The sequence below is a fragment of the Oryctolagus cuniculus genome, chromosome 18 (genome assembly GCF_051225735.1).
Source record: "Oryctolagus cuniculus isolate XC-2025 breed Fujian yellow rabbit chromosome 18, ASM5122573v1, whole genome shotgun sequence".
Classification (NCBI taxonomy): domain Eukaryota; kingdom Metazoa; phylum Chordata; class Mammalia; order Lagomorpha; family Leporidae; genus Oryctolagus; species Oryctolagus cuniculus.
Genome location: NC_142884.1, coordinates 65,473,455 through 65,488,365, shown reverse-complemented (window position 1 = coordinate 65,488,365; position 14,911 = coordinate 65,473,455). Strand labels below are relative to the sequence as shown.

The window sequence follows — 14,911 nt, the reverse complement described above, 5'->3', positions numbered from 1 at the left end:
TGCCCCCAAGGAGAATAATAAATGTTGATGCAGGTTATTTGTGCTTGATGTAAAATTAGATGCCTTTTTAACTTTTATATATGTTTATTTTCTTACACCTTTCCAAGTAATCAACACATATAACTTGAGTAACAAAGCCTGCGTTGAAAATTCAAATCAACAAAAATCACAAGAATGAATAAACAAAGCAAAATCATAAACTCTTAAACTTAGTAAAATATCATTCATGGGGCTGGTGCTACACTGCAGCAGGTTAAACCGCCACCTGCAGTGCCAGCATCCCATATGGGTACCAGTTTGAATCCCAGCTGCTCCACTTCTGACTGAGCTCTCTGCTAATGCACCTGGAAAAACAGCAGAGGATAGCCCAAGTGCTTGGCCCCCTGTACCCACATGAGAGACCCAGAAGCTTCTGGTTCCTGGCTTTGGACTGGCCAGCTCCAGTTGTTGCAGCCATTTGGGGGATGAACTAGCAGGTGGAAGATCTGCCACTCTCTCTAATTCTGCCTTTCAAGTAAAATAAAATCTTTGAAAAAATAAAATAAAATGATGTCATTTACCCCAAAAAAATTTCTCCAAGGGCATTTTTCTACAAGATGACAAACAAAAACAACAGAAAGTCATTTAAGGGGCTGGCATTGTGGCATAACAGGTAAGGCTGCCACCTGCAGTGCGTCCAATATGGGCGCCGGTTCTAGTCCCAGCTGCTCCACTTCCCATCCATCTCTTCGTTATGGCCTGGGAAAGCAGTGGAAGATGGCCCAAGTCCTTGGACTCCTGCACACATGTGGGAGACCTGGAAGAAGTTCCTGGCTCCTGGCTTCGGATCCGTACAGCTCCGGTTGTTGCAGCCAACTGGGGAATGAACCAGCAGATGGAAGACCTCTCTCTCCACTTCTCCTTCTCTCTGTTTAACACTGCCTTTCAAATAAAATAAATAAATCTTTAAAAAAAAAAGTAATTTAATACTAACCTACAATATTCTTCATGAATCCAAGTTCTGTTAATTTTGAATACACAAAGGGGAGGTTAGTGAAAGGAGGCTGTCCACAGACAGTATTATATTCATTTTTAACTCCTGTTTCTGATATTAATTAGTAGGAATGGAGAGGGAAATGTCCCACTGACATCCATGTTAAAATAAAATACCTACAGGGCGGTGCAGTGGCACAGTAGGTTAATCCTCCACCTGAAGCGCCAGCGTCCCATACGGGCATCAGTTCAAGTCCCAGCTGCTCAACTTCCCATCCAGCTCTCTGCTATGGCCTGGAAAAGCAGTGGAAGATGGCCCAAGCATTTGGGACCCTGCAACTGCATGGGAAACCTGGAAGAAACTCCTGATTCCTGGCTTCAGATCAGTCCAGTTTCAGCCGTTGTGGCCATTTGGGGTTGAACCAGCGGACGAAAGACCTTTTCCCTCTCACTGTCTGTAACTTTACATCTCAAACAAATAAATAAAATCTTCAAAAGAAAAAGTAAAATTCCTAGAAATAAATTTAGTAAGAAAGACAAAAGAAGTATACGAAGTGTAAGAAAACTATGAAATCTAAAATACATTCATCAAAAATTCTGAAACATTACCTAAACAAATGCAGACACACCACACCAAGATAAAATTATCATTAACAAATGTCAGGCCTCCAAAATTAATATGTATGCATATAAAAGGGTACTCAGAAAGTTCATGGAAAATAGAATTATAAGAAGTTTAGGGGGCCAGTGCTGTGGCATAGCAGGTAAAGCCGCCACCTGCAGTGCCCGCATCCTATATGGGTGCCAGTTCAAGTTCCGGCTGCTCCATTTTTGATCCAGCTCTCTGCTATGGCCTGGTAAAGCAGTAGAAGATGGCCCAAAGTGCTTGGGCCTCTGCACCCACATGGGAGACCTAGAAGAAGCTCCTGGCTCCTGATTGGTGCAGCTCCAGCCATTGCGGCCAATTGGGGAGTGAACCAGTGGATGGAAGACTCTCTCTCTCTTCCTGCCTCTACTTCTTTCTCTGTGTAACTCTAACTTTCAAATAAAAAGAAAAATAAAAAAGAAGTTTAGGAAATGCCTGTACCCCACAACAAATTGTCAGGTTCCAGTTGTGGCTCCTTACTTTCAGATTCAGCTTCCAGCTAGGCAGCAGGTGATGGGTCAAATACTTAGGTCTCTGCACCCAAGTGGGAGATCAGACTGAGTTCCAGGCTCCTGGCTTCGGCCTGCCCTAACCCTGGCTGCTGTGGGCATTTGAGAAGGGAATGAGGGGATGTCTCTATCTGCCTCTCTGCCTTTTAAATGAAATGATCACCCAAATAATAAAAATAATTTTTTAAGATTTTCATCCAAAAAGTTTTTGCAATCCATGCAGTTTTTTCATATCACACAGTTTTCATGACATTTTTAAAGAACTATTTTATACATGGATTTCAAAAATTTTTGCTGGGAAATGGTGCTGTGGTATAGTGCATAAAGTTGCCACCTGCAGCTATGGCATCCCATATGGGTGCCGGTTCAAGTCCCAGCTGCTCCACTTCAGATCCAGCTCCCTGTTAACGTGCCTCGGAGAGCAGAAGAACATGGCCCAAGTGCTTGGGCCCCAGCACTCTCAAGGGAGACCCAGAAGAAGCTCAAGAAGCTCCTGGGTCCTGGCTTCAGTTTGGCCCAGCTCTGCCAGTTGCAGCCATCTGGAAAATGAACCAGTCGATGGAAGACCTCTCTCTCTCTAACCCTCCCTTCCTCTCTCTCTAATGCTCAACTTTTTTGCACCAAGATAAAGATTTTGATTTTACACAGACATTCTGAAGCACCCGCGTAGAGCAACTACAAACAGCAGGCTTTTTTGAGGTTGTCTAAACTCAACAAAATTTTATCCCATATATATATATGAATAAATGCTGGGGCCAGCACTGTGACGTAGTGTGTTAAGCACCCGACTGTGGTGCTGGCATCCCATATGGGCACCGGTTTGTATCCCGGCTGCTCCTCTTCTTATCCGGCTCTCTGCTATGGCCTGGGAAAGCAGCAGAAGATGGCCCAACTCCTTGGGCCCCTGTCAGTGTGGGAGACCTGGAAGAAGCTCCTGGCTTCAGGTGGGCCAAGCTCTGGCTACTGTGGCCATCTGGAGAGTGAACCAGCAGATAGAAGACCTTTCTCTCTGTCTCTTCCTCTGTTTCTGCAACTCTGCCTCTCAAATAAATAAGTGTTAAAAAAAAAAAAAAGAATAAATGCTTAAGAATAGTCAAAACTGAAAAGCCAGGTATAAGCTCTTAACAGAAACTAACTTTCTATACAGTAATTACACTCAAAACAGTAAAATTATGGTATAAAAATTCTGAAAATTCAAAATTAGAACATTTATATAAACTTAATATAACAGGTAGCTTTTAATTCACCAAGAATAAAATTTATTTAATCTGTCTCAACTGGCTCTCTAAACAAAGGAAAATCATATAAGACTCCCCACCTCACACTGTATTAAGTGTTACAGATGAATATAGCTTGCTTTTAAAAAAGTTTATCTAGCCAGCGCCACGGCTCACTAGGCTAATCCTCCGCCTTGCGGCGCCGGCACACCGGGTTCTAGTACTGGTCAGGGCACCGGATTCTGTCCCGGTTGCCCCTCTTCTAGGCCAGCTCTCTGCTGTGGCCAGGGAGTGCAGTGGAGGATGGCCCAAGTGCTTGGGCCCTGCACCCCATGGGAGACCAGGAAAAGCACCTGGCTCCTGGCTCCTGCCATCGGATCAGCGCGGTGCACCGGAGCGGCCATTGGAGGGTGAACCAACGGCAAAGGAAGACCTTTCTCTCTGTCTCTCTCTCTCACTGTCCACTCTGCCTGTCAAAAAAAAAAAAAAAAAAAAAGTTTATCTATTTTCATCAAATTGAAAGGTAGAGCTACACAGAGATAATGCTTTCTTTTTTTTTTTTTTTTTTTTTTTTTTTTGACAGGCAGAGTGGACAGTGAGAGAGAGAGACAGAGAGAAAGGTCTTCCTTTCGCCGTTGGTTCACCCTCCAATGGCCGCCGCGGCCGGCGCGCTGCGGCCGGCGCACTGCGCTGATCCGATGGCAGGAGCCAGGAGCCTGGTGCTTTTCCTGGTCTCCCATGGGGTGCAGGGCCCAAGCACCTGGGCCATCCTCCACTGCACTCCCTGGCCACAGCAGAGAGCTGGCCTGGAAGAGGGGCAACCGGGACAGAATCCGGCGCCCTGACCGGGACTAGAACCCGGTGTGCCGGCGCCGCAAGGCGGAGGATTAGCCTGGTGAGCCGCGGCGCCGGCCAAGATAATGCTTTCTTTTTAAACCACAATTTTTTAAAAAAATATTTGGGAGAACTTTTGCATATTCTTGTTACAAAGAGGCAGGGGGTCACAAATCATAGAGGAAAAAAGGACATAAACAGGTAAAAAAAAATGCCTGTTACACAAACAAGGTTAAAAGAAAAATGAAAGGCAAGAAAAGTATATGTGCCATATGACAAAGAATTAATATTCTATCAGGTATTCTTATGAGAGAAATAACAAAATAAATAACCAAATAAAAAGTAAATAAATACCCCCAAACAGACAGTGCTCAAGAACATGGGCAGACTAGTAAAAATTAAGAATTTATATCCAGTCGTGTGATGACAACAAGAACTCACAGTAGTAAGGGTGGAAATTATAAAACTATACCCATCTTTTTTTAGGACGTAATCTGGCAATAACACTTAAAATGTATTTCTCTATCAACCCAGAAATCACATTTTGGAGATTCTAGTCTATAGATATAAAAGCATCAGCAAATAAGATGATTTGTACACAAATACTTAATACTTTTTACAGTGGCAAAAACCTAACAATCCAAATGTTCACCAGAAAACAGCTGAACAAATGATGATATAACCATACTATAAGTCATAAAAGAGCTTTTATTTCTAAAAGATCTACTGATTTATTTGAAAGGCAGAGCAACAGAGAAAGAGATCTTCCATCTACTGGTTCACTAATGCAAATGGCTACAACAGCCAGGTCTGAGCTAGGCCAAAGCCAAGAACCCAAACTCCATCTAGGTCTCCCACATGGGTGGCAGAGACCCAAGTGCCTGGGTCGTCATCTGCTGCCTTTTAGAAGCATTAGCAGGAATCTGGACAGAAAGCATGGGGCACCCAGGACTCAAACAAAGCACTAAGATAGGCATCCCAAGCGTGGGCTTAACCAACTGACCACAACACTTGCCCTTTAAAAGAGCTATCTTGAAGATCAATGCAGAACTATATTTATTGACCATGATGCATTAAGACTTGTTATAGAAGGGCCTACACAGTAGCATAGTGAGTTAAGTCACCGCCATCTGCTCACCAGAATCCCAAATGGGTGCCTATTCGTGTTTTGGCCGCTCCATTTCCAATCTAGCTCTCTGCTAGTGTGCCTGGAAAAGCAGTGAAAAATGGCCCAAGTGCTTGGGTCCCTGCCACCCACATGGGAGACCCAGATGAAGCTCCTAGCTCCTGGCTTCAGTCTGACCCAGCCCTGGTCATTGTGGCCATTTGGGGAGTGAACCAATGGACCGAAGATCTCTCTATCTTTCCCCCTGTCTCTGTTACTCTTTCAAATACATAAGTAAACCTTAAAAAAAAAAAAAAAAAAAAAACTTGCTATAGAGTAATAAATATAGCATGATATATTTCTTGTAAAAACAAAGAATTCCATATTCATGTTAGTAGAAAAAATTATACATCATTGAGAGAAAAAGTGATAATCTGGGTAAGATGGCTATAAATAATAGAAGAGGTTAAAGAAAATTAGCAAAATTTTGATTGATTTATTTGAAAGGCAGAAAGAGACAGAAATGTCCCATCTGCTGGTTCACTCCCCAAATGCCTACAACAGCAGCCACAAAGGGGCCAGGCAAAAGAAAGAAGCCCAGAACTCAACACAGGTCTCCCATTTTGGTGGAAGAGATTCAACTAATTAAGCCATCACCTGCTGCCTTCTAGAGTGTGCATTTAGCAGGAAGTTAGAATTGGGAATGGAATGGGATTCAAACTCAAGCACTCCAATATAGACACAGGCGTCCCAATCAGCCCCTGCTATGCCAACATTTACCACAAAATTAATAGCTCTTTTAAAAGAAAGTATTTATATTTTTGTTATTAAAATGGAGAATTGTAACTATTACATTATTTCCTACAGTATAAACATTTTCTAAATCCTAGAATGATAGAAGTATACAAGCATATTATTTAAACACAACGGAGTGTATGAATTTTATGTCATTTGAGTGTCCAAGAGTCTGCATGACTGGAGGCTTGGTCCCCAGGATGGTGGTACTGAGAGGTGGTAGAACCTTTAAGAGTTGGAGTTTTGTGGCAGATCTTAGGTCAAGGGCATTTAAGACCATTTTTATGCAATCCCTTGGTAATTATAATTGCTATAAAAGGAACAAATCTGGCCCTCCCTCACTCTACTTTCTGCCTCACCATGTGATCCTTCTCCTACATATGTTCCCCCCAGCCACCATGCCACATTTATTAACAAGAGGTTGCATTATGCTATTTGGATCTTCAGCCTCCCAAACTGTGAGCTAAATCATCTCTTTTCTTCATGAAGTTAACTGGTTCAGTTATTTCATTGTAGTGATGAAAAGCTAATTAATGTTGGGAGGTCAGTAACAAATCACTGAAGAATCAATATATTTCCATTGTTATTAAGCTGGGAACTTCAATCTTTTTCCTATCAGTTCCTCAGCATAACGAATTATGTAATAAATATTCCAAAGAAAGAAACATGGCAGGGGGAAAAGCAGATGTCTTTGATGCCACTTGAAGCTTTTGCTGAGTAAATCACAAAGACAAAAGGTTAATGTTGATTTTTGAATTAGATATCCAAGTAATATTTTCAAAAATACAGAGATAGAAATTTATGTTTTCTAAACCTGAAGATAAACTTCACTGACATCAACTATACTAGCCACAAGTAAATACTCTGCAGCAGATTTCCATAACTCAGTCAGGATCCTGAGTACTTTTGGCTCTGACACTGACCACCTACCACACTGCAGTATACCAACATTTTTTCCAAATCATTTTTATTCATATCATCTATTCTACAGAGTGACACTAAACGTCAGGCACTGTCTATGTAATAAGGATTATCATATGTTTGAGAGTTCTTATCCCCTAGAAGCTTAAGGGAAAATAGACAATTCAACTAGTACTAAAAAACTGCGGCCCTCCTTTGCCTGAGAGAAAACATGCCACACCTCTACACCTAGGGGCAGAGAGGAAGAACAGGTTCACAAGGTGGAAGCGAGAAAGAAGCACATTCCAGGTACAATGAGAATATGTACAATGAGAATAAAGAATAAGGAGTGTTCAAGGAACTGCAAAAAGTTCAGTGTGTAAATAAAAATCATACAACCAAACACTAGTAATACCAAAGTGCAAGCTACTTCCTCATAATACTTTCTTAAGGAATCAATACCATTTACAGAGATTTCATCATGGAAAAAGAAAAAAAAAAAAAAAAAAGGAAATACACAGCACATCCTCTCACTAGTAGGGAAAAACACAATTTAAACCAAGATACAGGGGCCGGCACTGTGGCATAGTGGTGGGTAAAGTTGCTGCCTGCAGGGCCGGCATCTCATATGGGCCCCAGTTTGAGTCCAGGCTGCTCCACTTCCAATTCATCATCCCTGCTGAAGCATCTGGGAAAGCAGCAGAGGATGGTCCAAGTACTTGGGTCCTCGCACTCATGTGGGAGACCTGGAAGAAGCTCCTGGCTCCTGGCTTTGGACCCACCCAGCTCCCACCATTGCAGCCATTTGGAGAGCAAACCAGCGATTGGAAAATTTCATTCTCTGTCTCTGTCTCTCTCTAGCTCTGCCTTTCAAATAAAAAAAAAAATCCATTTTAAAAAAATACATATAAATATATAAGGACTATCTGAAAAGAAATACCTTTCTTCTTACAATCTAAGTTCTTTCTTCTATAATCATACCAAAAACCTAATATCTACAAAAATTCAACTAAATCTATATAGTATATCTAATTTTTTTCCCATCCAGCCATATCAAACCAGTATTTTCATTATATTTTAAAAGTATGTAGGGGTCGGCACCATGGCTCACTTGGTTAATCCTCCGCCTGCAGCGCCAGCATCCCATATGGGTGCCAGGTTCTAGTCCCGGTTGCTCCTCTTCCAGTCCAGCTCTCTGTTGTGGCCCAGGAGGGCAGTGGAGGATGGCCCAAGTGCTTGGGCACCTGCACCTGCATGGGAGACCAGGAAGAAGCACCTGGCTCCTGGCTTCGGGTCGGCGCAGCGCCGGCCATAGCGGCCATTTGGGGAGTGAACCAACTAAAGGAAGACCCTTCTCTTTCTCTGTCTCTCTCTCTCTCTTACTGCCTATAGCTCTACCTGTCAAATTCAAAAAAAGTATGTTTTGGGGGCTGGCACTATGGCACAGCAGGTTAAAGCTCCGGCCTGCAGTGCTGGTATCCCACATGGGCACCAGTTAAGAGTCCCAGCTGCTCCACTTCCAATCTAATTCCCTACCTGGGAAAGCAGCAGAGGATGGCCCAAGTGCTTTAGCCCCTGCAACCACCTGGGAGACCCGAAAGAAGCTCCTGACTCCTGGCTTCAGCCTGGCCCAACCCTGGTCATTGTGGTCATTTTGGAAGTAAACCAGCAGATGGAAGACCTCTCTCTCTGTAACTCTGCCTTTCAAATAAATCTTTAAATAAATAAATTTAAATAAATTTTTTAAAAAGTATGTTCAATAATTTTTCAAAGAGAATCATTAATAAAAACTTTTTTAAAAAGGAATGAAAAAACAACTTCTCTTCCTTTTCTTCAGCTTCAAACTGTACAATTTCAGAATAGTGAGGCTTAGTAAATAGCTTCACTAACATGAGCTGTAAAAGCAGTAATGAAACAACCTCTTTTACTTTGAGTTGTATAATCATTTACAAAAGTTAGCTCTAATAACTGAATAGTATATCTAATCTAACCCATAAGGCTTAATTTTAACCCAAATCCTTGTAAATATAGAGGAGTACAAGTCATTTCAGGGGGCTGACATCATGCACAGAGGGTTAAGCTGCCACCTGTGACCCTGGCCTCCCAAATGAGCACTAGTTCGTGTCCCAGCTGCTCCACTTCCAATCCAGCTCTCTGCCAATATGCCTAGGAAAGCAGAGGAAGATGGCCCAGTACTGGGGCCCCTGCCACCCATATGGAGTTTCAGGCTCCTGGCTTCAGCCTGGCCCAGATCTCGCTGTTGTGGCCATCTGGGAAGTGAACCAATGGATGAAGAGCAATCTCTCTCTCTCTCTCTGCATTTCAAACAAACAAATAAATCTTAAAAAATAATAATTTTAGGCCGGCATCGCGGCTCAATAGGCTAATCCTCCGCCTGCAGCGCCAGCACACTGGGTTCTAGTCCCGGTCAGGGCGCTGGATTCTGTCCTGGCTGCTCCTCTTCCAGTCCAGCTCTCTGCTGTGGCCAGGGAGTGCAGTGAAGGATGGCCCAAGTCCTTGGGCCCTGCACCCACATGGGAGACCAGGAGAAGCACCTGGCCCCTGCCTTTGGATCAGTGCAGTGTGCCAGCTGCAGCATGCTGGCCACAGCGGTCATTGGAGAGTGAACCAACGGCAAAGGAAGACCTTTCTCTCTCTCTCTCTCTCTCACTGTCCACTCTGCCTGTCAAAAAATAATAATAATTTTAAAAATTGTTTCACAGTTTCAAGAGTTCAGCTCACATCTTTCTCATATTTGCTACTCCCAGGAATCCATAACATTAACCTCAAAACCAGACAAACTGAAAATCCTGGAATGCCTGGTACACTCCAGGGAGACACAAGCAGCAAACTGGAGTCAGCAAAGCAACTAAATGCCTATCAGTTTACACTGTGACTCCTGTACTGTACCAACAGGGAAAAGGGGTAACAACTACTTGTTTTCAGAAGTCTTTATATAAGCACAAAGGTCACATGTATTTTCCCCATCTTTTTTTCTCTTATGTATCTATTCAATTCTTCATTGACAATATTCAAAACATTCATTTTCTCTATCCAATTGTCTGACTAGGCTTTTAAAAAGCAAAACTTTCAAGTATATGAAAAAGCACGCCTCATTTCAATCACCTTATCTTATACCTTGCCTTTTTATACCAAAGTGTTAGCTAATACTGATTCAACAAGTTTGAAAAGTCTGTTTTTGGCCGGTGCCGCAGCTCAATAGGCTAAACCTCCACCTAGTGGCGCCGGCACACCGGGTTCTAGTCCCGGTCGGGGCGCCGGATTCTGTCCCGGTTGCCCCTCTTCCAGGCCAGCTCTCTGCTGTGGCCCGGGAGTGCAGTGGAGGATGGCCCAAGTGCTTTTGGGCCCTGCACCTGCATGGGAGACCAGGAGAAGCACCTGGCTCCTGGCTTCGGATCAGCACGGTGCGGGGGCTGTAGAGGCCATTGGTAAACCAACGGTAAAGGTAAGACCTCTCTGTCTCTCACTGTCCACTCTGCCTGTCAAAAAAAAAAAAGAAAAAAGAAAAGTCTGTTTTGGGGGTGCTGGCACTGTGGTGGAGCGGGTAAAGCCACTGCCTGCAATATCAGCATCCTATATGGGCGCCAGTTCGAGTCAGCTGCCCTATTTCCAATCCAGCTCTCTACTACGGCCTGGGAAAGCAGTGGAGGATGCCCCAAGTCCTTGGGCACCTGTACCCATGTGGGGCACCCAGAAGAAGCTTCTGGATCCTGGCTTTGGATCAGCTCAGCTCCAGCCAGTGTGGCCATTTGGGGAGTGAACCAGCAGAAGACCTCTCTGTCTCTACCTCTGTAACTGCCTCTCAAATTAATTAATTAATTAACTAAAGCTAAAACAAAGAGAAAGAAAAAAACATGCATGGACTTTATTTTTCACCAAAAATCCTTTATATTTTAATCCTATTTTTCCACTAACTTTATGAAATACCCTTGTATATGTTCTCTTAATATTAAAATTCCTTCCTATTTTAAATAATATCTTTCATAAGAAACTGAATAAAATTAAGAGATGAAAGCCAAAATCAAGAACTGAAAACCACCCAGAAAGCAATGGAACATTAAATTACAAGCAACAAGGCTGGCACTGTGATGTAGCGGGTAAAGCCGCCACCACTGCCTGCAGCACTGGCATCCCATATGGATGCTGGTTCGAGTCCCAGCTGCTCCACTTCCGATCCAGCTTTCTGCTATGGCCTGAGAAAGCACTAGAAGATGGCCCAAGTCCTGGGGCCTCTGCACCCACGTGGGAGACCTGGAAGAGGCTCCTGGCTCCTGGCTTCAGATTGGCTCAGCTACTGGCTCAGCTCCAGCCATTGTGGCCACCTGCGGAGTGGACCAGCAAATGGAAGACCTCTCTCTCTCTCTCTCTCTCTGCCTCTCCTCTCTGTAACTCTTTCAAATAAATAAATAAATCTTTTTAAAAAATTACAAGCACCAGCAGCAAGTGTCGTGGTGCAGTGTGTTAAGGTGCGCCTACAATGCCAGCATTCCCTAAGAACACAGGTTATAGTCATGGCTGCTCCACTTCCTATCCAGCTCCCTGCTAATTCTCCTAGGAAGGCAGTGGTGATATCCCAAGTACTTGAACCCCTGCCACCCACATTTTAACCTGGATGGAGTTCCAGGCTCCTGGCTTCAGTCTGGCCCAGCCCTGGCCCTGTGGCCATTTGGGGAAGGAACCAGAGGATGAAAGATCTCTTGCTCTCTCACACGTGTGCGCTGCTCCCTACCTTTCAAATAAAACAAATCTTTTTTTAAAAAAATTACAAGAACCTGAAACAGCTAAACAAGCTGCTATTTCTAGAAAGGTAGCAGTTTTGTATTTTTCTTGAAGCTTAATTTAAATAAGAGTTTTATGGTTTTGATATCAACTAAGTCTGGCTGTATACATAAAATTCAAAAATCCTCATCAAATGCAAATAAGAGGATTAAGCACTGCAAAAATCTATTTTGGTATGTAGATGCCCAGTTCAATTTTTTAATTAAAAGTAATCCTTTGGAAAACACTCCTTCAACTTTTTTAACTTGTATAGTTTTCATAAATCACAAAAACTTGGTTTTGCATATCACTGAATTTTAAAACTCACTATTAAAATAAATACTGGGGGTGAAATATCACCAGGGCATTACTAACAATTTCTGTACTTCTCAATTTCACTCTACTAGTTGCCCCAAATCAGAAGTGCTGTCAGATCAAAGAGCAATCAACTGTTATCAAAAGAAAACTGAATGGAGGTTTCCTAAACACTATTAATTCAAGTGCAACTCCTAATAATCCTAAACAAAGCAGACATTCACATATGAGCTGATCAATCAATGGTGCAGTGAACAGCACTTTGCCAATAAAGTGTTAAGGCAAAAGGAACATTTTCTCAAGTGAATGCAAACCGTTTAAGATAAGCAGTGTTTACCTACCAGTACATTATACTATGAAATGAACTGAGTTCAGTAACACCCACCTCTTAACTCTCCCAATATCGCTAGAAAATCTGTAACTCTGAAACACATTTCAGTAGTAACCACAAGGAAGTACTTAGTACATGAGTGAATATTCCATAAGTGTTCAGTGTCTGACAGTTCCTTTAAACCCAGAGAAAATTCCATAGATTCCAATTAATACAAACTCACAGAACTGCTGCCTAAGTAAGACAATTAACAAGAACAGAGCACATATGCTCAAAATATTTAGTTGTCGTATGACTGTACAGGAATTTATCTAGTCTAATTTCAATAACCTAGTAAGAATAATGCATCTGTGTGGTTTAGAAATAGTAAAAGACGTGGTTCGGTTCAAGTCATAAATTTAAATTTCAAGTCACTAGACTGCGACCTCAAATGCCTTATTCCTCTTTTGCAAAGGTAAAAACCCAGGGTGATTCAGTCACACTCACCTAACTTGAAATGTAGGAAATAATCAGTGAATTACTGTGAAACGCTTTTTGTTCAAGTATGCTAGGTCGCAAACATGCATTAAGAGTAAAACAAAAGTAGTAAGATCATGGACACCGGGAAGGTCCTTGTTTTTCAAACCAGAAGTCAAGGTATATATAGTCTGACAAGCATTGCAAAGAACAATAGAAATGAGTATTAAAAATCCAACTATTTCCAAAAAATCCGATACAGGAAGTATTTTCATAATCAGCACACGTCATGTCTGTACGAACACCTGAAGAAAGCCCTCACTCCTCTCTGCCAACTAATCCCTCCGCCAGCCCAAAGAAGTTAACTCTCCTGCCGACCTAAGTCAGATTACCACTCTGCACAGACTCCCATGCTCAAGGGCAGACAGGATCACGGAAATCACAGGAAAGTCGGTAGCCACCCAGAGAGTAAGCGGCCAACACAGGCACAGAACCCACAAAGGAGAAAAACATGTGACAGCTCCCGCCCCCCAAAAGCCGTCTGATCTGCTGGATGAATGCGGGGCGCCGAGGCACGGCGAGCGAGCGGCTGCACGCATCTCCCACCCAGCCCAACATAACCAACCGCCCCGACTCTCCCAGACGTTCAGGGCGATCATCAGAGGCTGACGTCCGCGGGGTCAGGAGTTCCGACAGAAGGGAGAGCGGTGTACTCGCGGGTGAGTTTTTAAAACATTGAAAAAAAAAATTTTTTTTAAAGGGGGAAATTGGGGAGGAAGTTGGCTGGAAGATCAGCGCGAGGCGAGGCCAATGTCCGGTTCGGCGAGGACGGCGTTGCAAGGGCAGGCAGCGCTCCGCCGAGCCTCTGGAAAAGCTGAGAGTTCTCTCTGAGACCTGACCCGGGCAGGAGACGCGAGAACGCGGATAACGCGGCTCCGAGACGGCACGCGGGGGTGGGGCCCGCACCGCTCAACCCTGGGCTCGCTGAATGAGCCCGCAAAGCAAGAGCGCAGCCTGAGAAAGTCAATGGGTTCAAGGAGGCTCGCACCGGCCGGGCAACGCCACGGCACGGAAGGCCGCTGCCTCCCGCTCCGAGGCCTCGGGGTCAGCCCCTCAAGAAGTCGGAGCAGTCCCCGGGGCTCCGGGCCCCTCCTGGCCCAGCCTCCGTCCACCCCCCACCAGCCTGGCACCGGACCCCGGCACTGACAGGAAGCTTCCGGCCGTGCGCTCGCGGCAGCAGCAGGGCAAAAGCAGCAATATGCTCTCAGCGCCGCGAGTGACACTCACCGGCCCGAAACCTCGAATGAAACCAGCAGCTTCGGGGGCGGCGGCAGCAGTGGCAGCAGGAACCGAACATCCAAAATGGCGGCTCCCTCGGCCTCACCACCGCTACCGCAGGCGGAGGGATCCTCGGAAGGAAGGGAGTTTTTAACTAACTTCCCACGCTATCGCAGAAACTTCGGCCCCTTATGCCCCTCTCCTAGCCGATTCCGCGTCCCCTAACGGCAACTTCTCGTGCCTCCCTTCTCGGATTACCCAAGAACTCGGACCCCGCCGAGGACTATTTGCCAAGGAGGAGGCGACTGCGCCTGGCAGAGCGACGCAGAGCGTAGCCGGAGTCGGGGCTGTCACTGATGACGCGAGACGCTGCTGCCGAGTCACCGCTGCGATGAGTCTGAGCGAGAAAGAGCCGGCCGGCCCCGCCGCCGACGGACATTGGTTCCGCTTCGCGGTGATGGTGGCGGCGGCGGCGGTGGGGTGCTGGGCTACCAGGAAGCAGTGGGGCCACCTGAAGGGGGTGGGGCTAGGGGAAGTGGCCGAGGAAGTGGGAGCGGCCAGGAGGCGGGGACCGCTGAGCCGGGCTGAGCTGGTCTTAATCACGAGGATCCCAGGCTCCTTCCTCTCACCTTTGAGACGTTGCCTGTCTCCTCAGGAACGTACTTCATTCATGTGGTCTAGACATCTATCATTTTATGGTATCTGTGCCACAAGTTTTGTGAAGAGGTAGAGGTTGACACCGAAGGATGGCTTCCACACAACTGCGTTATTGCG

General features: G+C 44.8%; 1 protein-coding gene across 2 annotated transcripts in view; it reads right to left on the bottom strand.

The window, feature by feature from the left end:
• AP1G1 (adaptor related protein complex 1 subunit gamma 1) overlaps window positions 1-14,674 on the bottom strand; it is a 100,611-nt gene extending 85,937 nt beyond the window's left edge. Inside the window, exon 1 of one of the 2 annotated variants that reach the window (XM_002711697.6) lies at window positions 14,147-14,674. The gene's annotated coding sequence lies outside the window, so the exon portion shown is untranslated. The remainder of the gene's footprint in view (window positions 1-14,146) is intronic. The other variant, XM_089320413.1, reaches the window with a different exon arrangement.
• Window positions 14,675-14,911: the final 237 nt, after the last annotated feature.